Source organism: Callospermophilus lateralis, chromosome 2, assembly GCF_048772815.1.
Source record: "Callospermophilus lateralis isolate mCalLat2 chromosome 2, mCalLat2.hap1, whole genome shotgun sequence".
Taxonomy (NCBI): Eukaryota; Metazoa; Chordata; class Mammalia; order Rodentia; family Sciuridae; genus Callospermophilus; species Callospermophilus lateralis.
In genome coordinates this window covers 165,633,710-165,658,342 of record NC_135306.1, presented here as the reverse complement: position 1 = coordinate 165,658,342, position 24,633 = coordinate 165,633,710, and the positions used below count along the sequence as shown (strand labels likewise).

The 24,633-nt window shown below is 35.9% G+C and overlaps 1 protein-coding gene across 19 annotated transcripts in view; it reads left to right on the top strand.

The window, feature by feature from the left end:
- The first annotated feature begins 309 nt into the window (after positions 1 to 309).
- Positions 310 to 24,633, top strand: part of Sox6 (SRY-box transcription factor 6) — a 578,220-nt gene continuing 553,896 nt past the window's right edge. For 17 of the 19 annotated variants that reach the window (XM_076846938.2, XM_076846937.2, XM_076846939.2 and 14 more), the window contains exon 1: positions 1,085 to 1,207. The gene's annotated coding sequence lies outside the window, so the exon portion shown is untranslated. Of the gene's footprint in view, positions 554 to 1,084; positions 1,208 to 24,633 lie in introns of those variants that run through there. The other 2 variants (XM_076846924.2, XM_076846921.2) reach the window with 1 other exon arrangement.

Here is a 24,633-nt window from a genome sequence, read left to right as displayed (position 1 = left end):
AGCCGCGGCTGCCCAGCCGGGGCGGGTTTCCGTACTTGGCTGGGGAGGGGAGAGCCGGGAGGAGGAGCGGGAGGAGGGCACTCAGCGGGACCGACGCGGAGGGGGAGAGTAGGTAGAGAAAGGGGCCCGAGCGCCAGCCGCTCGCTGGTGGACGCGCGGATCCCCAGGATGCGTCTCCCTCTCGGAGAGTTGTGCCTTGTTCCGGAGGCGGTGACAGATCTGCGTGGCGGGCTTTTTTTTTTTTTTTTTTTTTTTTTTTTTTTTGCCCTTCCCATCCACTCCGAGAAAACACATGTTGTAGCAGTAGATAACTGTGCGTAGAACATTAAGGCAAAAGGGCAGGGAGAGGGACAGACAACGCAACCTTTGACAACAGAAAGCTGTTATCGCCATCCTAAGTATTCGTCCGGAAATCTGTCTGTCCTCTCGGCCCACCTTATTCCTCCACCTCCGCCTCCCTGAATAGATATTCTAATCTATGTAACTGGGAATGATATGAAAAAGAAGTCAGGTGGCTTAGAGAATGAATTTTTAAGTCTCCGTGAAGTTTGAGGTAGGTATTTCATGGAAGTTCGCGCAAGTGTGTGATGGAGGAAGCTTGTGTGCCTGCGTGTGTAGTGTCCTCCCTCTCCCTCTCTCCCTCCCTCGCTCCCCCCACCGTCAGCTGAAGCGTGTGTGCTCCAAGGGTTCAGATGGGACTCCTGGGTGGTAATGGCGTCTTTTGCCCACAAGAGGGCAACATCCTGAGGGCTTTGTGAACTCTCTGGTTATCGCTGCAGTCTTGCTTGGGTTTAGAGAAAGTTACACCGAAACTTTCAAAGTGATATCACATCTTATTTCGTGATACTAAAAAAAGAAGACACATAAAAGACAGGAGAAAAAAAGAGAGGAGCGAAGAAAAAAGTGGGAAAGAGAAAAGAGGCAGCTAGCCTACCCTGGGAGAGTTCTAGTCACACTGAGACTAGGGGGAGGGCTGTTTTAATTGTGGGTTTGGCCGACTGACGACTGGAGTGCCCTCCTCGGCTGTCTTAGTTGTAGCCGGAGGTCATGTAAATCGACCTTAAAAGAATGCATAAGCCATAAATTAAAATAAACCCTCACCCAAGGGCTGATCCATAAGTAGACAATATCCAACCTGGACAAAACGGGCTACCTTTACGAGCCGACCTAAACCGCATCCCCCCAAAGAATAGAGACTAAATGCAAAGTAAGTTTTCTAGCGAATATTTTGTTTTCTTGAAAAGTGTTGGGTTGATTCGCCGTGTGACTTTGATGCCGCAGTTTTCGGAGCGCTTCAGTGTTAGGCAGGCTCGGGGTGCGGGAGGTCGGGAGGACCCGCTGAGCTTCTGGGCTTCTTAACGCTACCCCCATCCCACCCCACCCCACTCCACCCGCGTTTTGGTTTGGAGACTTAGGCTATTTGTGGGGTTGACTCTGGCGGATGTCCCGCTGGAGTCGAGGATCTCTGCCGTACTCTCCGCCAGGGTGAAGTTTACTCTGAGGAGTTCATAAAGAAAACCCGGGTCGCTAGAAAAAAGCGTGCGCTCCTTCCTTTCACCCTCACCCCACTGCCGCTCCGCTGCAACTTTCCTGGAACCGAGCGCGAGTAGTCTCCACTTTCCTCTGTTTCTCTTTCTTCCTCCCCCTACCCCATTACTGGACATTACTTTTAATGATCTTTTCAGGAACAAACACTCCGAACTCCAAGACAATCCGAAACCCAAGTACTAATCTGTGGTCCTCTTTGCCTAGACGCGAGGGCAGTGGTGCCTGGCCCGATGGGGGCGTGGGTGAGGGGTCACCTAACTTAGACCCGCGCAGGTTCGGCCTCGGAGTTGGTCTGCGGGGCGCACAGCTGTCTGCATGTTTCTTCTCCCGCTCCGCGTCCATGAGCCTGGCCCGCGCCCTCCGTCCTTCTCGGCTCCCTGCCCGGGCCCCGCTGCCCTCTCTGTAGCCCGGGCCGAGGTCCACTGCTCCGGGGCTCGGGGAGAGTGCTGTCACCCTCCCCGAGGCCCAGCTCCTCTAGCTGACTGTTCCCGGGGGAACTGCTTTCTTTTCTCCCTTAAAGGGCCGGGAGGGGAAGGAAAGGGGCTTGTGCAAAGGCTGCTGGGGTTGTGCTCCGGCGCCGGGAGGAGCGGCCCAGGGCTGCGGAGGACAGATAGCTCTGTGCCGGGCTGGTTCCTTGGCGTTTCGCGGAGACTTAAGATAAAAAGAAAATTGGTGTGTTCTGAGCAGATAAAAGGTGGTTGTTGCCAGCATATTTTGAGTTTTGTTTAAGCTTTCTTATGCTAAGTTTGAAAACATTTGTTTTATATGAATTACCAGATATTGAATTGCTGTCCTATTTGGGGACTAAAAATAAGCCTTCGACTAGGCTGGCGGGACTAGACTGTTAGCAATATGGGTTGTCCCGGACTGCTTCTGTCTGTGTGACCTCCTTTGAGGGCCGCGCTCGAAGTTTCGGTCTGGAGATGGCCTGAAGCCGTCCCTGGGCAAACTGGGCTGGACTCCTGACCTCCTGCAGCACTGTCAATGGGGCGCTTGGATGACGTCCTTGTCTCGTCTCGGGCGCTAGTCTCGGTCGCGCACTCCTGAGGCTAGGCTTTTGGTCCTGACGGGGAGGCACCCTCAGCGACCCAGTAGAGTACGGACGTGAGAGTGCCCTCTTTCCCCCCTGCCCTACAGGGTCTTCTCTCTCCTACTCTTTGTAGTCACATGCCTAGGTTTTTCCCGGGGTCCCGAGGAGAACAGACACAGCCCCGCCCAGTCTATTTCTAGGAAGTGGGTTTGTGAATAAAAAAGGTCAAGTGGTCGGGTCCGCGAGCTGGTCCATGGCGAGGGGGGACTGGACGGACACCTGGCAAGGCCCGCCCTGCCTGTTCCCTCCACCCTGGCGGACCTGCCTGCCTGCTGCTGGCCACCCTAGGCCACATTCTTACTCTGAGTGCGAGAGGCGGTGGGAAAAGCAATCCTGAAGTAGGATCAGCGGGCGAAGCTGATCCCGCGATGGCATTTTGTTTTGAACAGTTGCTGGGGTTGACGTTTCCTCATAAGGTAAGGTGTCACTGGACAGTCGGCTGCCCAAATGCCACATGTATAATTAGCCTGCGCACTCAGCACCTAGTTCCTGAGGCCCATAGGCACGGACTTGGCCGATATGATCTACTGAGCTCCGCTCTGGGCTAAAGGATTCCGGAGGGATGGCCGAGCCGACCAGGACAGTCTCCCAAGGCCCTGGCAGGGAAGACTTTGACAGTGTAGCCTTGTCTTTGAGTTTTTTCTTTTCTTTTCTTCTTCTCTATTTTGTCTCTCGTTTTTCTCCTGAGGGGGAACTATTGGTTAAGGGGGTATCCGACATCAGCGGTTGGGTGCGGACTAGATGGGTAAGGGAGTTGCAGAAAAAATCTAGCAATATACTTATTCTCCACACTCCGTTCTGGGGGAGGGCTGCTAGTGCCTCTCTATCTGCTCTAACCTAGTAGGAACAGCCAGGCTTAGCATTGCATATCCTGTCTTGAGTAGGGACTTGAGGCTTACCATTTGGGGCTACACCTGTCTCTGTACTCCCTCCTGCTCCCACTCGCAGAGGTCTTAGCAAGTTAGTATCTGTGTCCTGATTGAGGCTTTTGGTTCCTTCTTCAGGCCTAGCCACTTGGGGCTGCTAGTGATCCTGTGGGGGAGCCTGGAAAGTCGTGCTTGCTATCTGTCTCATTCTTGTTCAGCCTGGAGTTTTTAGGGGCAGCACCTTGTCCTCTCTGCTTGTTCAGATTGGTGCTTGAGCTTCCTACCTAGCTTCTGAGATTCTGGTCTTAGGTCAGCTTTAGCTTACAGTTCCTGGCAGAGACTAGATTTCTGCAGCCATGAACATGACCTTCCCTCTGTCACCCTGTGCAGTCACTGTGGAATTTAACACTCAGCATCAGGCACTTGCATCAGTCTCCCTCCTCCCTTGTTTCTAGGCCACTCAGTTATGGCTGATACCTACTAGAAGATTCTCTTTATTTCAAAACAAGCAAGTAAATGCACTAAATTTCTATAAGTTGAGAGGGACAGGGTTAGTTTTTCTATGGCAACAAGAATGTTCCTTTCTTGATGGGAAGTGGGGACATGGTTTATTAAGTTTTATTTGCTTTCTATCAAACCAGTATAATATTTTCTTATAGCAGAAGAAAAGTTATAACTATTTTTTTTCAATTCTTCAATCCATGAATGTATTATCTATGTACTTTTGAGAGTATCTTTTCCTGAATAAATGTTTCTGAGCTCATGGGTGGCAAAATGACATATGGATTTTTTTTTCTCTTACACTTTTGAAAACCTCTTATATCAAGAGACATGGTCCCTATTTTTTAAAACAAAACAAAGAAAAAGGAAACAATTTTTTTTCAAACTTTGAAAGCAAATGCGAACCACACTTACTAAGTACAGTTTATGACCAAAGGCAGTAAGTAACTAAGATCCAGACATTAAGTATAGGTCTCTTAATTCCTTAAGCAACCTGACATCCTCTGTTGCTTTTTTCATGTATTACTAGCACCTCCTTTCTTCTCTGTTTGTCCATGTCCATATTCATTTAGTTATGTTGGCAAGACTAGATAGCTTTTGGGTTATTATTTAATCCTGTTTATTGCTGCTTTTATTTGTTGCATTTTTAAGTGGCTTTCTCTTCGTGTGTGTATATATATATATATATATATATATATATATATATATATATTAATATGTAAAAAATGAGTTTTATTGTGGAGCATTATACAAACTTATGCAATAATATATCCTGCAACTGCAACACTCTGAACAATATATCATGAAAATAAATGTACAAAGTATTATTACTAAAACAGTTTAAAGTACCTATACCTTAAACTGACTCTATGATGGATTTAGTAACTAAATACCTAGATGAAATGAGATTCAGTGGGAATATTAATTTTTCTATTGTACATTTTTTCACTGGTAGCAGAAAACAACAGATATTTTCTTTTTAAAGGAAAAGTATATATTCACAATATGTTAATATAATTGGCAAATCTTCCTTTTATTATACTTTAAAATATATTACTTTAAGCACATAAATGATAAATTTTGGTGGCATTATTGAGATTTTATGTCCATTTCTATTTGACTTCTTTTAGGAATTATTGAGTTATTTGTCACTGATCAAATTGTTATACATATCCATCTTATATTGAAAATATAAGTGATGTTTTAAACAATTCTCTTTCAATTAGCACAAAAGACTGGGCTAAATTTTCTTTTGAATATGACTTAATATATATTAGCTTTAACCTTTACTTTTAATATTTTTTATGGTCTTCAGTTTTGTTAGGTTATACATCTCTTTCCATGTTAGAAGGAATTATTTATTAGCAAGGGAATATGATTGTATATGTGAAATATGTATAATATATAATACATATATTTCCCCAGTATTTACAAACAGCTTTCTATGAAAGTATAAAGTACAGTACAACTAAAATTTTGGTTGATCTGAGAGCTATTTGTTTAAATATAGTTTAGGGATGCATATATATCAATTGATGTTTTTGAAGTCAAGTGAAACATTCCATCAAGCTAATGTGTCTGAGAGTACCATATCAGGCACAGACAGGTACTAGAAATGATAAAACACAGATAACTTGCCGCAAGATGATTTGCAGATGGGATGTATTATCTGCTGTCATGAGGTTAGATGGGTCATATTACCATTTAAAAAATTTAATGTAGGTTATTTCAGAATTATCAAGTTATGTAGGTATATGGGATTTAATAAGAACAACAGATTTTATTATAGAATCCTGCTAAAAATGGACAAATCAGCAAATATTGCTTTTTTAAAAGAAGAAATGGGCCATCTTTGGTTTGGATTGTTTATCATTTAATAATATAACATTCCCTATTATTTTTTTCTAACAAAGAAAATTAGGTTCTAGGACATTTTATGTCCTCATCCCATTTCCACATTTTCTACTGATTAAATACCACATTTCAAAATAGTCAAGTCAAGTAGAAAAAAAAAAAGACAGCTGGTACTCCTGTAGAGTATGTGAAAAAGCAATTTTTATTAGATACAAGTACATTTCAAATGTGTAACTTTTTAAAAAAATTTTGCTTGAAGGATATGCGATCTTCAATTGTGATCTGAACATTGATTGTTAGGTGAGAGTTATCTCAGAAACTCTCCTCATTCTTTCATTATATATTCATTATTCATTCTTAGGAATAGTGTTTGTATTTTCCTTGTTCTGTAGAAGAGGGTAAAAGCTTTCCAGCTAATTATTTTGTTTATACTTTTGGTCAAAGTAGAAATAGTTCAAATTTTGTTTTATGGATTTTGATAGATCTTTTAAAGTTTTAAGTATCTGATTGTCATAGTTTGGATAAAAACATCAACTGGACAATATGGGTGAAGGTTGAAAAATGGAATATCATTTAAATCTACTGTAGACTCTCTGACCTCCAAAATAGGGTGCTGGTCTGTTTTTCCTCAAATCTGTGGTAGTCTCAAAAAAGGAAACATGAAACCTTAAAACCTCAGAGAAACAGTATTGATTTAATTCTTAACTGCAAATCCTTCATACCATTGCTCAAAATATCCAACTTTACACCAATATTAGCCATTCTTTTTATAGTGACACCATGCTTAGTAAAAAACTTCTAAGCACTGAGGTCAGGTGTTGAGATTGGATTCTAGTTTATTTTTTATGAATCAGATAAAGATTTCTGTGCATGAGACCATATGTGAAGATGAGAGAACAAGAACATTTCCATATCAAAGGCAATATATCTGAGGCTGCATAGTAATTAAAATGCAGTGGTTTGGACTCTGTGCACTAGCACTTAAGCAGAGCATTGCTGGGACCTTGTGCATCAAGGAGGCGGTTGCCTCTTGCATACTTCTTGAAATACACTTATAATTTTGTACAAACGTTTATGCCAGTCCACACTTTTCTGTGGATAATTTGTATTTCATCCAAACCATTCAAAGTAGAAGTTATTTTTTGAGCTACCCCCTCATTATGGCTTTTGTGCATCAACTATTTTTATTCTAGTTGTTTGTATTTCCTTTTACCAGAATGATGGCTTGTTTATATTCAGAATCTCTTCTTGCTCCTCTAAGACCCCTAATATATCATTCATTTTACTATTCACTAAAAAAACTTTCATCTTTAGGAAAGATGTGAGTTATTTTCTGAGGTTAATTGTAGATGCTGTAATCTATTATAAACTAATAAACCACATTAAAAATCAACTGCCTAGTTATTTCTACTTTATAATCATAATATATTTAGTGATCCTTGCTAACTTAACATAGTACATAATATTGGAAAAAATTACTTTTTAAAATCTTGAAGAAAAATTATGAAATGTTTCTTTTTTTAACGGCATGAAAATGTGCAGTGACATTCTCTTTTATGCTACTTTAAGTGAAAAGCAATAATTTGAAACTATAGAAATCTTTATATTTACCTAAAGAGTTATTTCTTTACATTTATGAAGAGATGTTGATTTTATTTGTAAAGAACCAAGTTAATATATTAACCTATAATCATAATCACTGTGAGGATAGAACAGTGAAATAAAAAAATCTAACAATTGGTACTCTAATGTATGTACTTTAGAAAATTTTGCATCTTTGTTAACCATCTTGAATTTGCTGCCCTGTAATTTTCTGGATTTTCTATTTCCGTATTTGCTTCTGTCTACCGACAGTATGCTGTGGTATGTGTGGCAAGGGATTCACTGGTGTGTTTTATTTACTAAGCTCCCATAGTCTATAAAGATTTTTAAAGATTTCTCTGAATTAAAGCACCATATATTGAAGCCTAGTGTGATATTATGAAATCTTTTAAGAATTTTGTATGTTTTAACTATTTGGGATCAAATTACTTAAGTGTATTGATTTGATGCTTTTCAATGATGATGTGTAAAAATAGACATAATAAATATGAGATAAATGCATTATATGATGTGCACATTAGAGTATGTGCAAACATTCTGTATTCTCTCATTTCCATTTCTTTCTTGATGTCTTTCTTCGCCATAATATTATAAGATAACTCTTCAAATGATCTTTGGTGCCTATGACCTTCAATAATTTGTTATTTCTAATTATTGTGAAGAGACAAATAAAAATTTTTTCTGTTTTTAATATATTCATTCAAATGCAAAAAGGAGCTCTAGTACTATTTGTGGGTTTGACTTTGCTGAGCATAATAATATCTGCTTCTTTGAAAAGTAGTTCTTTAAAAGCAGTCAAAGAAAATTAAAGATGCTTTCCTTTCAAGACTACAAAAGTTAAATGTATGGAAAAAACAAAATGCAACACTAAAAACAAAAACAAAAACTGAGGAGCATAGGTTTTAAATAGAAGCCATTCTCAGGCTTGGTTGCAAATGGTTCCTTTTATACTTTACAAACAGATCATTGGGTAATGTGATTGAGCTGTTATTAAGTTCTAGGCATCCTGAAGGGCACTTTGAAACCATGAGTCTTTACTTTTTCAGGATTTTTCTCTTCTATCGAAGATTTTAGTATTTGGTAGGTGAGGAAACTTAGGTGAAGTTGTTTTGGTGCTAGGCAAGTCTTTGGTACAATGGTAAGAATGCTCTTAACCTAGGTAAGATTTGTTCATTGTTCTTTCTTGGGAAGGAATATCAAAGGGTACATAGTTATTTTCTTAGAAATAATCTCAAGCTATCCCCATGAAATTGAGCTTTCTATGTACGAGAAGTCAGATTTCTTCCCCCAATATATATATATACTCTAATCCCTAAGCCTCCGTTTATCTAGAAAATAGGAGCAGTAATAATATCTACCTTAGAGAATTATTGTGAACATTAAATACGAAGAATATAAAGCACTAAACTCAGGGGACTGGCATAAAATAAATATTTAAGATAAGTTTTCTATTACTGTTGAACTGGTACTAAGAATTACATATCTGGCTCCTTATTTCCTACATACTTGCTATGGAATATTTGGCAACTTACATAACCTGATTCATTTTCTCTTATGTAAAATAGAGAGAGCAATACAAGTTCTTTTTTTTTCTTTCCTAGGAAGAAGAATTCATCTGTATTCTAGAAGACTTGGGATAGAGTCCCAAGTGACTAAATATAGAGTTTTGAAGTACAGCTTCTAAAATTTCATAAAACTCCAATTCTAAAGACTGGAAGAGATTTTGAAAGGTCATTTCATCTGTCATCCTCCAGATAGTATTGATCATCCTGTCTCCATTTGAATTAATTAAGAAGCTCTCTTTATTTTAAATGCCTACAAAGAAGGATTCTTTTATAACCTTCTTTGGTTATGTATATAAATGATTAGCATCAGGAAGTTCTTTCTGTCAAGTACACACATTTCAATCTGTTTTCTCTTGCTTTCATTTTAAGGAAAAAATGGAAATAGGCATTTTTCTTTGAGTGATAGACCTGCGTGTGCAAAGACCAAATTAGACTTCTGATTTTTAGTTTTTGAATTTTTCCTTTTATATCTTATTTCCTGAACTAGTTGTAGGATCTTGGATAAATTGTGTCACATCTTCAAGTTTCATTTACTCATCTTAAAAATGGGATAGCGAAAGAATTTATAACATGGTTGTTAGGAAGATTAAGTCTGAAGATACTATATACAAAAGTGCATAGAATAGAAATTGACAATAGTTGTATGATCAGTACTGGAACCATGGCATGAGAAGGCCCTTAATTCTCATGTATTTTATAGAGCTTCCCAATTTTTTAAAGTGCTTTCATATTCATTGCCTCATTCAATAAAAGGTATGCAGGGTAGATAAACTTACCAGTCATACTGTCTGACTTCCTACTTGATATGAATAAACGTTTCAATTGGGTTTTGCTTCAGGATATTATTTGCTCCAAACAAAGCTTGTATGTCATAAATTAGGACTGTTTTTTTTCCTTGTCTTCTTATTTTCCAGTCTCTTCCATAGAATGTCAGTGCTCATTTATTTTATCTTCATGCTTACTTCCAGAGCCAACCCATTTCTGTATTTCCCATACACTAATGTAAATGAATAATATCATGCTGAGTCAGAGCATTAAACATTGGTTCTACATGTCTGATTAATAAAAAATAGAAAATGATTTGTTTTATCTAATACATGTGACTAATTTTTTTTAAAAATTTTTTTTAATATTTATTTTTTAGTTTTCGGCGGACACAACATCTTTGTTTGTATGTGGTGCTGAGGATCGAACCCGGGCCGCACACATGCCAGACGAGCGCGCTACCGCTTGAGCCACATCCCTAGCCGGAGGTGGTCTTTTTTTAAAAAAATATTTTCAGTTGTAGATGAGCACAATATCGTTATATTATTTATTTATTTTTATGTGGTGCTGAGGATCAAACCCTGTGCCTCACACATAAGAGGCAAGCACTCTACCACTGAGCTACAACCCCAGCCCAGGAGGTAGTCTTTGATCTGTGATTTAAAAGATGATTGGGACAGGCTTCTGGTAATATCTTAAACATTTGATAGCATTACTGACTATTCTATAAGTCTGATAGTGACTCATCTCCTAGTTATGTCTTTGTGACTTCTAGAAAGGCCATATCTTGTGAATGTGATATGGCTATAGGCCAGCAGCATGACCAGTGCTTTTTCTTAGCTCAGTTTTGTGGGAAAGGGACATTGTGAGTATATTTTAAGGTACAAAGAAGTCTTTCAAATTATTGTTCCCTTTCAAATTTGTCAAGTAGGTATGAAAATTAAAACAGGTGGCTTATTAACTAATGATTTAGGTCTATGTGTTAACAAAATCTTGTATCAGCAGTGTAATACACTTGTATTTTTTTTCTTTTTATGTTGACAAGTATAGGGTTAGAGAAAGAACTATATCTGGAAAAATTTCAGTTCAGGGAATTATTCGTTGCAGATATTTAGGTGTCTCATATTTATAATTAAGTTTTTCTAACTTTAAAGTTGACATATTTTATAATTTTTAAAATTGAGGGATACTATGAAAATAATACTCAGAGTGATTTGAAAACTTTTGGGGAATAAATGCAAATTATTATCATATAATGATGATGATGAAACAGTAGTAGAAAAGCAGTAGCAGCAACAACCTCTTTCTATTCCTGAAAACTTTCAAATAGGGATGCTAAATTCACTCGTTAGTTTTATAATCTCGAAAGTCATGTTTTCTGGCTTTTTGAAACCCTTTCCTCTGAGCCCATGAATCTTCTTCTGTTTTTCATTTGTAACTTATTTGGTGTTTAGTAACTTGTTTCTCCAAATTAAACTCATTTATTGAGGTTTTGCAACCTAAATGAGGTTGTGACAATCACTTTCTGAAAGAGCCCAGTGGTCAGAGAGGCTAGAGAAACAATGGCTATAGTTTCCAATGGCCTTCACCTGTTGTTTTCTTCACCACTGCTTTGGCATCTGAAGAATTGCATTACTGATGATGCCATGAAAAAAAAAATGATAAAATCTCTACTTTAAAAAGAAAGGCCCAGGACTGGGATTGTGGATCAGCAGAATGGTGCTTGCCTAGCATGTGGTTTTGATTTTCAGCACCACATACAAATAAAAAGAAACAACAAAAACCACAAAGGTTTATTGACAGCTAAATATTAAAAAAAAAATGCCCCAAAGGACTGAGGTTGTGGCTCAATGGTAGAGTGCTTGCCTAGCAATGTGACACACTGGGTTCAATCCTCAGCACCACATTAAAATAGATAAATAAATAAAAAGGCTTGGGTCTGTCTACAACTAAAATATATATATATTTTTAATGCCCTGAAACTTAGTAAAAGGGGAAATATAATTGAAATTTCTAGAGAACTATTTAAAACAATCTCTTTAGTAATATTAAACTACTTATGATGCTTTTAAGGACATTTTCCTTTAAAATTCTCAGTTGAGCTCTTTAATGAGAAACAAAAACCCAAACAAAAAAGAAATAAATTGAGATAATGTGGCAGCTAAAGAAAGTTTAAATAACTTGGACATAGTATATATATGAGTTAACTGAGTCAATTCAGGGACCCTTATGTGTGGTGTGGCAAGGAAGGAATGAAAAATGCCTTAACTTTTAATTATGACACCTTGGGCCTGTTTCCAAAGCACTCATCATAATTAGTTATGTCTTAGTTGTAAAATTTTGTGTTTAATTTCTTTGTTATATCCATATGGAAAGCTCCTTAATGTGATAAAGAGCTGGGAATAGGAGGTACAGAAAAATATATTCTTTCACATTTTGAGTTTGTTTATTTTTTGCATTTTCTTGGCACTACTTTCACATCTTTAGGTTGGTATTCTTCCTTTTTGATATGTGCCTAAACTAGTTTCTGTAATTAAGATGCCAATATAGTAGGACATTTGTGTCAAAATCCTTTACATTTTACAAGGCTATGATGATATGTGTGTGTGTGTGTGTGTGTGTGTGTGTGTGTGTGTGTGTTTGTGTTTTGCTGATTTAGCAAATTTATTTCTGAGATAATTTAAAAATAAAATTAATGATTTTATTAAATTTAGTAATAAGGGCATTAGATGTTTATTCTAAATTGTCCCAAATGAGGCCTCTATTTATGTATGTTCCTAAAGCATCCTAAAAGTAAATATCTTTGATAATTAACATATTTTTTTTTTCAGTGCAGGACATGGAAGCACTGTATCTGGTATTCCACCCTGCTTGATTGGAGTGTATGTAGGGAACATTTTAGTACCAAGATTAAAGGGGCAGAACTTAGGATATTCAAGGAGAGAAGAAAATAGAGATCTTAGATGGTTTGGAAAGTCAAAGTGCAACTGGAGAAAATTGTTGATAAGGTTGGGTCTGAAAAAATTCCTCTGGAAAGACAATTTTAACACTTATTTGGGAAAACGTAGGACAGAATTGTGGTCCTCAGACTTTTGGATAGAGCATATATATGTTCATATTTATTTAAAATTGTAGACAGTTACTCCTGTGGTAATATGTGCTATAAATCATTCATATGTAGATATTAGAAAGAGATATAGATGAAATGAATATTTTAAAACTAAACCATGTAATAGAACATGCTTTGTTATTTTAAAAAACTTGGTTTAGCACTGTTTGATGAAGTGATTTAAAGATCTGGGTGTAGGGGCTGGGGTTGCAGCTCAGTGGAGAGAACTTCCCTAGCACATGTGAGTCAGTGGGTTCCATACTCAGCACCACATAAAAATAAGTGTTGTGTCTCTCTACAACTAAAAATATTAAAAAAAAACTGGTTCTAAGTTTAATTTACTTTGCTACATGCTTTTAAAATTGCTGCCACAGAAGGAAACAATAGATCCAAATGAAAATATTACATCATTGATTATACTTATTGTGTTACTCATTTTTAAATCCCATACACAACATATGCAAAGAACTTTGTTAAAATTTGGATAGTAAATTTCCACCTTCTTAATGAGGATCTGTTTTTGCCAATGAGGTTGAAGGCATATGTAGCCTTTTCATATTTTAATAAAGGGACTGAAAAGCCACTGAAATTATTTGGAACAGCATTAAACAGGTTAGATTATTCTGTTGCCAATTTTTAAATTTGTAAACAGATAAGAATTTTTGTAGGTAACAGACTTAGAATTTTGGTAACAAAATCATGCTGATGGAATGTTTCCAAACATGTGTTTTCAAAATATTCTTTCATAGCATGAATCTGTTTTCAAAAGCATTTACTTTCTCATTTGATAAAATATCACCTTTACCTTGATGAGACAGATTGTTTGATTGCTTGTATGTATATATGTATCTAATTACCTATTGGAATGTCTATCTATTCTCTCTATATATGCAATTCATGTACTTAGCATCACACATATCTTTTATTCTAGTCATCCCATTAAAAAGTTCAGCATATTTGTTACATTAGTTTTTTTTTTTCTTGGTATTTTGTCCTAAACTATGGAAACTTTGCTATTGCCATAAGAAAAGCAGTGAAATCTCTGGGTAGTGTAAACAATTCTCATGGATAGTTCCCATCTCTTTTCAAAGTATTTTAAAGATTTTACTGTGTTCTACAGGTATATTTTTAAGAGTAATTCCGTGATTGTGTAACACTGGGCTTTAACATTTTGCTGCAATTGCTTGGCTATGAATGATGCAGTTATTGGATCTCATGGTACTATCTTTATAATCTTATCTCTTTTTCCCTCTTTAGTTCAGCTAGCATAACTACTTCACCAGTGGTTACTCTTAAAAAAGAAACTTATTGTTGAGATCGTATCTTCTCTGGTACTTATTGCAGTGGCGTATTCAAAAGTAGCACTTCACTTAACAGATATGGCAAATTAAGGCACGGTTAAGAAATACTACATTGATTCATCTGAAAAGCAAGATGTAATGTGTTTTCTTTCTGGAAATCTTCATTAATGTTTTTCTATGTGTCTTTCAACCTTATTTGTGACAGTGGATGCTGCACAATACCAGAAGACATTATTCACATTGCATCCTGGGTAAATGGTCACTCCAGACTTGTATATTGAGCAGCTCTGATTTTTAATTAAGAGAATGTATTTAAATTCATTGCAGGGGCTGGGGATGTGGCTCAAGCGGTAGCGCGCTCGCCTGGCATGCGTGCGGCCCGGGTTCGACCCTCAGCACCACATACAAACAAAGATGTTGTATCCGCAGATAACTAAAATAAAATAAATATAAAAAAAATAAAAAATAAATAAATTCATTGCCATATTGTTAGCTGTGGATTATTGTGTTTACTGTGCTGTGTACTACTGTGTATGATACTGTGTATTTTTGCTAGCCTTTTGATAGCAGCAGAAAGAACTAGTCTTAAAACAGCATGTAGCTTTTCATCTTTTATAAAGATGAAACTGAAATCTCAGAAGAGGGTTCTAAACCTTTAACATTAAATTTGGTGAAATTTTTTAAAAAATATTGGATTGAGTTTTAAATGATTTTAAACATTGTTGGTAAATTTCAGTTATTTGTTTGTTTGTTTATTTATTTTGCAGTGTTGGGAGGTTGAACCCAGGGCATTGTACATGTGAGGCAAAAATTGTACTACTAAGGTACATCCCCAGCCCTAGCAATTTAAATTTATATCTCTGTGCTTAGTTTTTAGATGTCTTGCTGATTATAAATGCTTTATATTCTTATTATTTGACATCACAAAGTATAATAGGGCAAGGTATACTCTTAATGACACTAGATATAAGTCTATATCTCAAATTGTCCCTTGATAATTAAAAAAACACTTAGTTTGTTTTTGTCAGATTTGCTTGAATCATCACTATTTCTGGTCTGTAGTGTGGATACTAAAGAGTTCTTAATAGTAGTATGAGTGTCAGATTGGTCACAGTCCTGTTACCAAGACTTACATTATTAAAATTATCCTCAAACTTGTTTCTTTGTAAGAATCTTTTAAAACTATGGGACATTTTTTATGATTAACTTAATTAAAAGCTAGATAATAATACCTACAATGAATCTCCCTTCTTTTTGTAGAATGTTTCTGATATAGGATGTTAGATATATTGACCTAGAGTGTCAATCTGTATTTAAATTCAAGGATTAGTTTACTTACTTTTTGAATAAATAAATATACTCCTCTTTATTTATATAGACTACTTAAAGGATGATGACACCCACTTACAAGACCACTGTAATGGAAACATACATAAGAAAGAGAGGGGGCATGATGATTTAGGAGGAAAAGCATGGTCTCCAGAGCATACTCTTTTGGAATAAGATTCCCTCAGAATAATGTAGCCATCAATGGAAACCTGGGTCAGAAAGTGGAACTATAGATTTATGAGTATTGGAGTTTAAAAAATAGTAGTGTGGCATTTTTACAGGGGTCTGATATGAGAAAGGAAAAAGATTTAACCTATCTTTAATTATTTAAATCAAAGAAATTTGAGTAATTTTGTTGGTGTGAAGGGATCTTAAAAGGTTTTATAGTTAAGTGTATTTATCATGCTTCAGGAGAGGGGACCAAGTAGAGGATCAACATTCCCCTGAATGTCTGCGGCTCTTTGTTACTTCTACACTCATTCTTCCTTGGTTTTAGATAGAATCAGAGCAGACATTGGGAAAGGTAAGGCAGCAATCAGGGATGGCTATAGGCAAATATTGTCAACAACACTGTTTCTTCTCTCCTTCCCCCCACCCCCTTCTCCAACTTGTTGGTATACTTCTTGGGATGTTCAGTATAGTAGCAAAGGCCCCATTTGGGAGTTTTACCTCTGCCAATGAATTTTGAGTGACTTTGGCTGTATCACTTTTCTCTAGGAATACATCACTGGCAGACTGGGAAATCTGATGATCTCTGAAGAGGTTTTGGCTCTTACAGAGGTTTCTGCTCATTCCCTTTTTGGGATAGTGCTGTATGCAGCACACAGAACCTTCACTGCAGTTCCTTATTCTATATAACAACCTTGATCACTATGTCCACTGTACCTTCTTATGGCCAAATGTTGGCAACCTAATTTAATATATGAATTCATGAAGGTGGACTCATGAGCAAAAACTGAAATATTTCTAAGTTTCTTCACTTTTCCAGACAACTTTCTTTCTTTTTTCTTTTTTAGTTGTTGATGGACTTTTATTTTCACTTATTTGTATGTGCTGCTGAGAATCGAACCCAGTGCCTCATGCGTGCTAGGCAAGCATGCTACCACTGAGCCACAACCCCAGCCCACAGACAACTTTCTACAGAGTACATTTCCACAGTGTGATCCTGGACAGGGCTTTTGCTTTCTGTCCCAAAAAGTCTAATCCAGAAAAGAAGGGAATCGGGAGGGCTGTGTCTTTGAGGGAGGTTGGGCTGGATGAAATAGGCAAGGTGTTGGGATGTGGCCATCGATTCATTGCATGTGTTTGGCGAGGCTGGCAGCAGTGGCCAGTGCCAGGCTTTTTGAGTATGGTTTCTGTCACCCAGTGAGTTGGCTGTCTTTGGAGTCTGCCAGTTAACCTTTTCAGAATCTTAGAGTACAACTAGCACTCAAGACGATGAGGATAAACGAATTTTTAGGAATTAAAAAAAAGAACCCACCTGTTTTCATTACCCATTTTCTCCCATCATCCCAGATGTAACACACATATACAAATATAAATTAAGCAATAAATATACCACTTAGGATAACTTTGAAATAATACTTGAATATTTATTATATTTGCAGAATTGAAAACTTGGTACTTAATGGGTTAAGTATTTGCTTTTCTTCCACTGTATTTTTTAAGCATCTAATAAGTAAACAGATTTCAGTCTTTCTCATTTTCTTTTTTGTACTCATTTATTGCCACAGAGGGGGGTACTGTTGAGTAACTAAATGGGTACATATCAGCAAACATATATTGAGCAGCTACCACATACCACACATATTTCTGTGTACTTTCATGAGATAGAGTTAATAATAGGCCAGTATCATAGTTTTTGAGAGATTTGAATAAACTAATATACTTGGAAGAATGCCTGATATGTTGTAAGCTCTCATTAAACACTAGTGATTATCATTTTAATATTTATTTCACGCAACTCTGGAAGTATCTATCATTATCTCTGCTTTATAGAAATAGAAATTGAAGGTTGGAAAGGAAAAATGGCTTACCCAAGATCACATTGCCATTAAGGGGCAAAACCATAATTTAGATATAAATGTCCTGGCTTAAAGTCTCATGGTATTTCTTCCATACCATGTAGCTGCTCCTAATGGGCAAGTAAGTCAGGAGATTTTTCCTGGATAATCTATGAACTAAGTTAATCAGGAGTTTGGATAATCAGGATAATCAGAAGTTGAACAATTTTTTTTTGTGTGTGTGTGTTACTGACTTTCAGTGGGTGTGGTTATTGAGTTGGTTATCACTTTTGTTAACACTGCATGGTATTAATTGAAACTCTTGTATATCAGAACCATGTCCTTACTTTGCATGGTTCTGATCTCAGCTTTACACAGTTCCTATGTCATGGTTTCATTTGAGTTATTACAGAATCATACAAAGTGAGGTCATGGATCCAATATTCACTTGTTTCAGATAACATGGTATGGTGCAAAGCAAGAACTTCACACTCATATACTGAAATTCTCAAATTCTCTTTCCTTTGGGCCAGTTAGATGGTTGTTTTCATTTGATGGCCCATTATCTTTTTCTCTCAAGATTCTTCTGCTCCTGCTAAGAAAGAGTACTATGTTACATAATTAAGTTCCTTGAAGGTCATTAATAATTGGCTCTTTGCATAAAATGCACAGCATATCTGACATTTGTTGTATCCAGTAGTAGATCTCTTTTTGGATTTAGACAGAAACACTTGTTTTCATTTTTTTAATCTCTCCCAACCTCCCATTACATGTCTAAGCTTTCTGAATGAATACATTTCTTTCTATCTGATTCAGCAATGTACAAAGCCAGTGAGACCAGTTATCTCTCAGTTGTCATTTTATTATATGAAAAGTGATATATTATAGTATACACTGTGTATTTCTTTTTAGTATAGATGCTCAAATTCTTTTTAAGCACTTAGTAATCATCTCAACTTGATGGCTATTGCATAGATATCAATTTTAGAGCAAGGTAATATTTAATATACCTTGCTTAATTATAAAACTTTGAATCTCCTCTTGACCCAAAAGTTTAAAATACTCTTTTCCCTTAAATCTTTATTGCCCTCCCCCTTCAAATTGTTTTAAAACCTGTTCTTACTGTTCTTTGTCAGGTATTCTGAAGAGTAGAAATCCTGTGCTCACTCTAATTTTATTTCTCTTACCTGTGTAATGCAGGAGAGTTAGTTTAGGGTTAACTCAGCTTGTGCTTAAGAGATACTCCACTACTTTCTAGCAATGTGAAATTGGGCTTGCTACTTTAATCTCTTCAGGTCTCAGTTTCCTTATCTTTAAAATATTAACTACTTTTCTCATGGTTGTTTTAAGGATTAAAGGAGTAAATATAAGTGTTTTTAAAAGTGCCTGATATAATAGGTGCCAAGTAAGCATTAGCTATTATTAACAAGTAAATGTCTTTAAAAGGAGAATCTGGTAAAAAATAGAGGATATTATATTCAAAATACTTTCTTGAAGAAGTAAAAATGAGCACTACTAGGATGTACTGTAAAATAATTTCACAGTTTCCCATATAGGGACTCCACGAACCTTTGAGAGAATTCTAACTTACCTATAGTAATAGGGTCTTTGAGAACCTCTTCAACAGCAAATCAAATCTCTTGTAACTAAAATTACATTATTTTAAGATCTGCCTCTTATTTTTTGAATTCCATAATTGATAGAGACTAGATGACTTGGGTACAGAGTGAATTTGGGTGAGTTTTCTCAGGACTAGATTTGTGACGGTACCCATAACTGAACAAAGAACGATAGAGCTTAAAATGGCAGCATCTATCAGTCAGGAAGTTTGACTCAGGGACTGGCTTTCTTCCAAGGAGGGCTCAGGTACATCCTTCCTTGGGACATGATTTATAGGTCCCATAAATTATGGAGGGAGGCATCTTGCTGAGATTAGGGTGTGGAGTTGATAATCATCTATTACTCTCAAGCTCTTTTTGATGTAGACTCCCAGTTTCTGCTGGAGCCAGATGGCCTTCCCCAGAAAAGGTCTGGCCTCACTCCACATTGCCAGGGATTGCAGGCTTACCTGCAGGTCCCAGAATCCTAGTGGAGGCAGTAGATTGACTATATTTAATGTAGAATTTGAACCCAGGTTTGTCTGATAACAAAAGCTAAGCTCTTTCCACCAACAATTTCATATTGTTTCCCTATTTAAGAGCATTAATGGAGAAAAGGAAAGTAGCTGTGATAGTAGAAGCATCTATGAGTTCAACATCAAAAAGGATAGATGAGATAGTGCCTGAGAGGGCTGTGAAAGCAAAGGGGTTTTCTTTAGGCAACAATGTTATGATAATGGTACTAGAGGAGATGGTAATGATATAGTCGTTCTTACAGGCCTTGTGTGGATAGAACAGAGCTTTGGAATGTATTCCTGGGTACTTGTACTTCAAATCATAAACTCACAGTCTTTGTATCATAGAACCTCAGAGCTGAAAGGGTATTCTAATCACCCATTTATGATGTGGTTCCATGTAAATGATTGTACAGTCCATTCTGGGAGAGCTATGATAGGGAATTACTTCCTCCTTTTCACCAGAATATAAGCTCTACATGGACAGGAATTTTGTCGGTTTGTTCAGTAACTTTTAGTGACTAGGACAGTGCCTGGCATTTAATAGTTACTTAGTAGATACTGTCAAATGAAGAAGGCTTCAACTACTAAGTTGACTGTTTTGTTTTACATATTGAACAATATTATTTACCAAACATTCTCTCATACCAATCTTAATTAACCCTGTGAGGCATGTATTATTATTTCTAATTTATAGCTGAAGGTACTTAGCAATTAACTAATTTTCTTAAGATGACATTTACTAAAATGTAACAGTCAGGATTTGAACCTTTAAGTATAACCACCACGTTATATAATACTGTGGAATTATTACCTCTCTTGTCCTACGTAATATCTTCTGTTAATAGAAGCTAGGTTTTTGTGGGAGTCACATCACACTGTTGTCTCATTAATCTTACTTCCAACTAAAAGTCAGAAATCATTTATTTACCATGTTCATTCTATACTTGAGCTGATTGTTTTGGACTTGAGTGAAGGAGCCTGTATTTATTTCCTATAATTTTTCTCTGGTTAGATCTTTATTAAGATCTTTTGATTTAGGATATTCTTAATTTTTCCTTGAGTATTCTTTGGCATTTATTGATAATATTTTTTACTCCTTAATTTTGTTAATAACATTTAATACATATTGATGGATTTTCTAGTGCTTAAACATCCTTGTATTTCTCCAGTAAGCTTCTTTGTTACTGTGTGTATGCACACCATGTGTGTATGTGGTGTGTGTCTATAAAGTCATACCACTAAATTTGAATTTTCTATATTTGGATGTGTGTCTAGAATTCAAGTATTTTTTTGATCTAATTTTCTACCCCTTGGGAATTTGTATTTTTCTGGGAAATCATCTATTTTCTCCTTATTTAAAAATATATTGTCGTAAGTTGACATCATTTAAAAAATATTTTCTGTACCTATGGTTATATCTTCTTTATTTATTTTTGTTAAGATCTTTTTGGATTCTGATTTTATCATTTAACATATTGATTATTGGAAACTGTTGAGTGTGCTAGCACTTAGCTTGCCTTTATTTGTATACCTATAAGGCTTAATAAAATAGAATTCAACAAAAATTTATAAATAGCTTCTACATGCCAAATACATGCTACAGATATAAAGGGTGATTAAAACAGGGCTGTACTCTAAGTGTCTTACAGTATAATAAGGATATTTGAGACTGTCTGTTAACTGCTTTGCTGAAATTCAGATATGTTGTTTCTAACACATACTCCATCCAAGAAAATAGTATTTCTGATAAGGAGACAAAAGGGAATAAGACAGGACTTGTGGGCTGGGGATATAGCTCAGTTGGTAGTGTTTGCCTCGCATGCGCAAGGCCCTGAGTTCAATCCCGAGTGCCACACACACACACACACACACATACAAAGATAGGACTTGCTTTTTGTGAACCCACTGTTTGGTCCTAATGAATATCTTTTTCTGGTAGCCACGTGGGTTAATTATGTAGATTCTAGAGTGTTGTTTTGGAAATTAAATTCATGTAAGCAATGTGTTACTGAAACTTATCCTGCTCATTAATACATAATCTACTGGACAGATTTTTGAGGAATGTAATGTTTTAGTCATTCTAGAAATTTATACATTTAATCAACTAGATAATTACTTCTTAAATTTTAGTAAGCATGTAAATCACCTGAGAGTCTTTAGTAAAATGTGTATTCTGTTTCTGTCTGGTGTGGGTATAGGTTCAGTACATTTCTAACAAACTCTTAGGCAGTGTCTTTGCTGATTTTCCTCAGTGTTGCTGACTGAGACTGCACTTTAAGTAGATTGGAAGTAGAGAACAGAAAGACAGTATGCATTATTTTATAATTAATAAATCCTTGTAATTAATAAATGATGGGCTTTATAAAATTAACAAATAAAGCCTTTAGGCTAAAATTATCATTTGTTGGCGAGGATGTAGAAAAAATTGAACTTTCATACTACTGGTGTGAGTATAAATTGTTATAACCAATTCTGAAAAAACTGCTTGGCATATTTACTAAAGTTAAACATATGTCTATTCTATGATCAGCAGTTACACTCCTGGATAAATAGTCAAGAGGAATAAGTGCTTTTGTCTACCAAAAGACATGCTTAGCATGTTTTGTAGCAATTTTTTTCTAGTCACAAACTATAAACAACCCGGATGTCCATCAGTGTGAGAATAGATTGTGGTATACTTCTTCAATAGAACATGATACAGCAATAAACAGTTACTGATATTCCTCATAGACATGTGGAGAACAGAGAAGATTGTTAAAGAGAAAGATAAAAATTAGAGGAAGATAGTATGTACTGTGATTCCATTTACTAGGTTGAAGAACAGATCTCATGACTCTACAATGAGAGAAATCAGAAGAATGGTTTACTTTTGGGGATGGGTTATTAATTGGGAAGAGGAATGTGAGAAAATTCAAGGTTCTGGGAATGTTTTATGTCTTGATCTGAGTGGTGGTATATGAATAGACATGAAAAATTTTATTGAGTATATTCATTGACTGAACTTAAGATTAGTGAACCTTACTACTTATATGTTAGAATTTTTACTTTAAAAAAAGAAACAGAGCATTTAAAAGAAGAGAAAAATACCTTTTGAAATTTGAGAAGGGTATTATATGTTTTTTAGCAGTGGAATTGATTTTTGAAGGAGTTGTTATATGTTCACTTTCATATTTATTTAGTGCATAAAATATTGAAAAAATATATTTAAAAGGTAGTGAATTAATGTAGCTACCTGATTCCTAAAAATAATTAGTATAGTTGTCAATTGGATTTTAGGTCAGTAGAATCACAGCTCAAATAAACTTTAGGTAAATAAAAATATTTCCATTCTTTTATTATGTGGAACAGGTAACAATTCCAAGAAAACAAGCTTTCTTCAGTTATGTTGGAAATCCAAACAGAAGAACATTAAATGGAGGTCTTTTTACTCTTCAAACTTTCCCTTTCAATTAATAATTTCCTATTTTTTATTCTGGTACCATCCTACTCATACTGTAATTCCTCACTGCCTAGGATCCTGCCTGTGTATTATTCAAGGTGGAATCTTAAATCTTATCCATCTCTCTATCTTTAATATTTCTCCCCACCCTTCTTTCTTCTCAGGGATGATAGAATTCTGTAACTTTCAGGCTTTTTGTAAGAAAGAACTTTGGAAGAAACCTTGATTTTTCAGTCTCATTTGTTCCTTAGGTATTTCTCTTAGTTCACTCCTCCCTCTTTGTTCCACAACAACTTGATGATGGGGTGCACTCTGGGGGAAAAAATTAAGCATAATCTAGTCTAGTCTTTTCACTTTACAACTTTACAACTACTATTACTCAGATACTTAAGGTTATCATAAAATTAGTTATAATTGCTAGTTAGCAAAGTTAAAATGTGGAAAAATAAGATTAAAATTTTTCTACATGCAGTTTGAATGATCAATATAGTGAGTTAAAAAATCTACTTTTCAAATTGTTTTTATAGATAAGCAGCTACCATTAAAAATTCCCAGTGACAAGTAAACAGCAATCTCATCTTAATATTATATTTTGTTTTCTTTATTTAATGGCATTGGGAATTGAACCCTGGGCCTCATACTTGCTTGGCAAGTGGTCTATCACTGAGTCACACCTTACTTCTAGTAATGTTATTTTTGACAAGGGTGACACGATGATTCAATGGGAAAATAATTATCTTTTCAACAAATGGTGCTGGGACAATTAGATATTACTATGCAAATGAGATTGTATCCCTACCTTCTACCATAATTAGAAATTTAACTTAAAATGAATCAAAGACTTAAATATGAGATATTAAACTATAAAACTCAGAAGAAAACAAGTATATTTTCATGAGCGTGGACATTATGGGAAGCACAATGGAAAAAAAGATAAACTGGACTTCGTCAAAATTAAAAAATAACTTTGTGTTTCAAAGGAAGGCATCAAAAAATATTGAAAGACAACCAACAGAATGGAGGAAATATTTTCAAGTCATATTTGATGATAGGTTTGTATCTGGAATATACTAAGAACTCTTACAACTCAGTGGTCAAAAAAAAACAGTCCAAATTTTAAAAAGGGCATATAATTTGAATAAATAATTTTCCAAATAAGATGTACAAATGTTCAGTAAGTACACATGAAAAACTGATGGTCAACCTTATTACACATCAGGGAAATGTAAATCAAAATCACAACGAGACACTACATACTCTAGGGTGACTATAATTTAAAAAACAACAACAACAAAAACCAACAAACATTGCTGAGAGTGTGGAGAAATTGGAACCTTCATACATTGCTCATGGAAATGAAAATGGTGCAGTTAGTTTAGAAATCAGTCTATCAAATTCTCAGAGTTAAACATAGAATTAGTGTATGCCTTAATGATTCTACTCATAATAGGTGAGACATGGCCTCTTTAGAACAGGACACATGACAAAGAAGGAAAATAAAGATATAATAAACAATAGAGTGAAAAGCAATAAATATTATTTTAA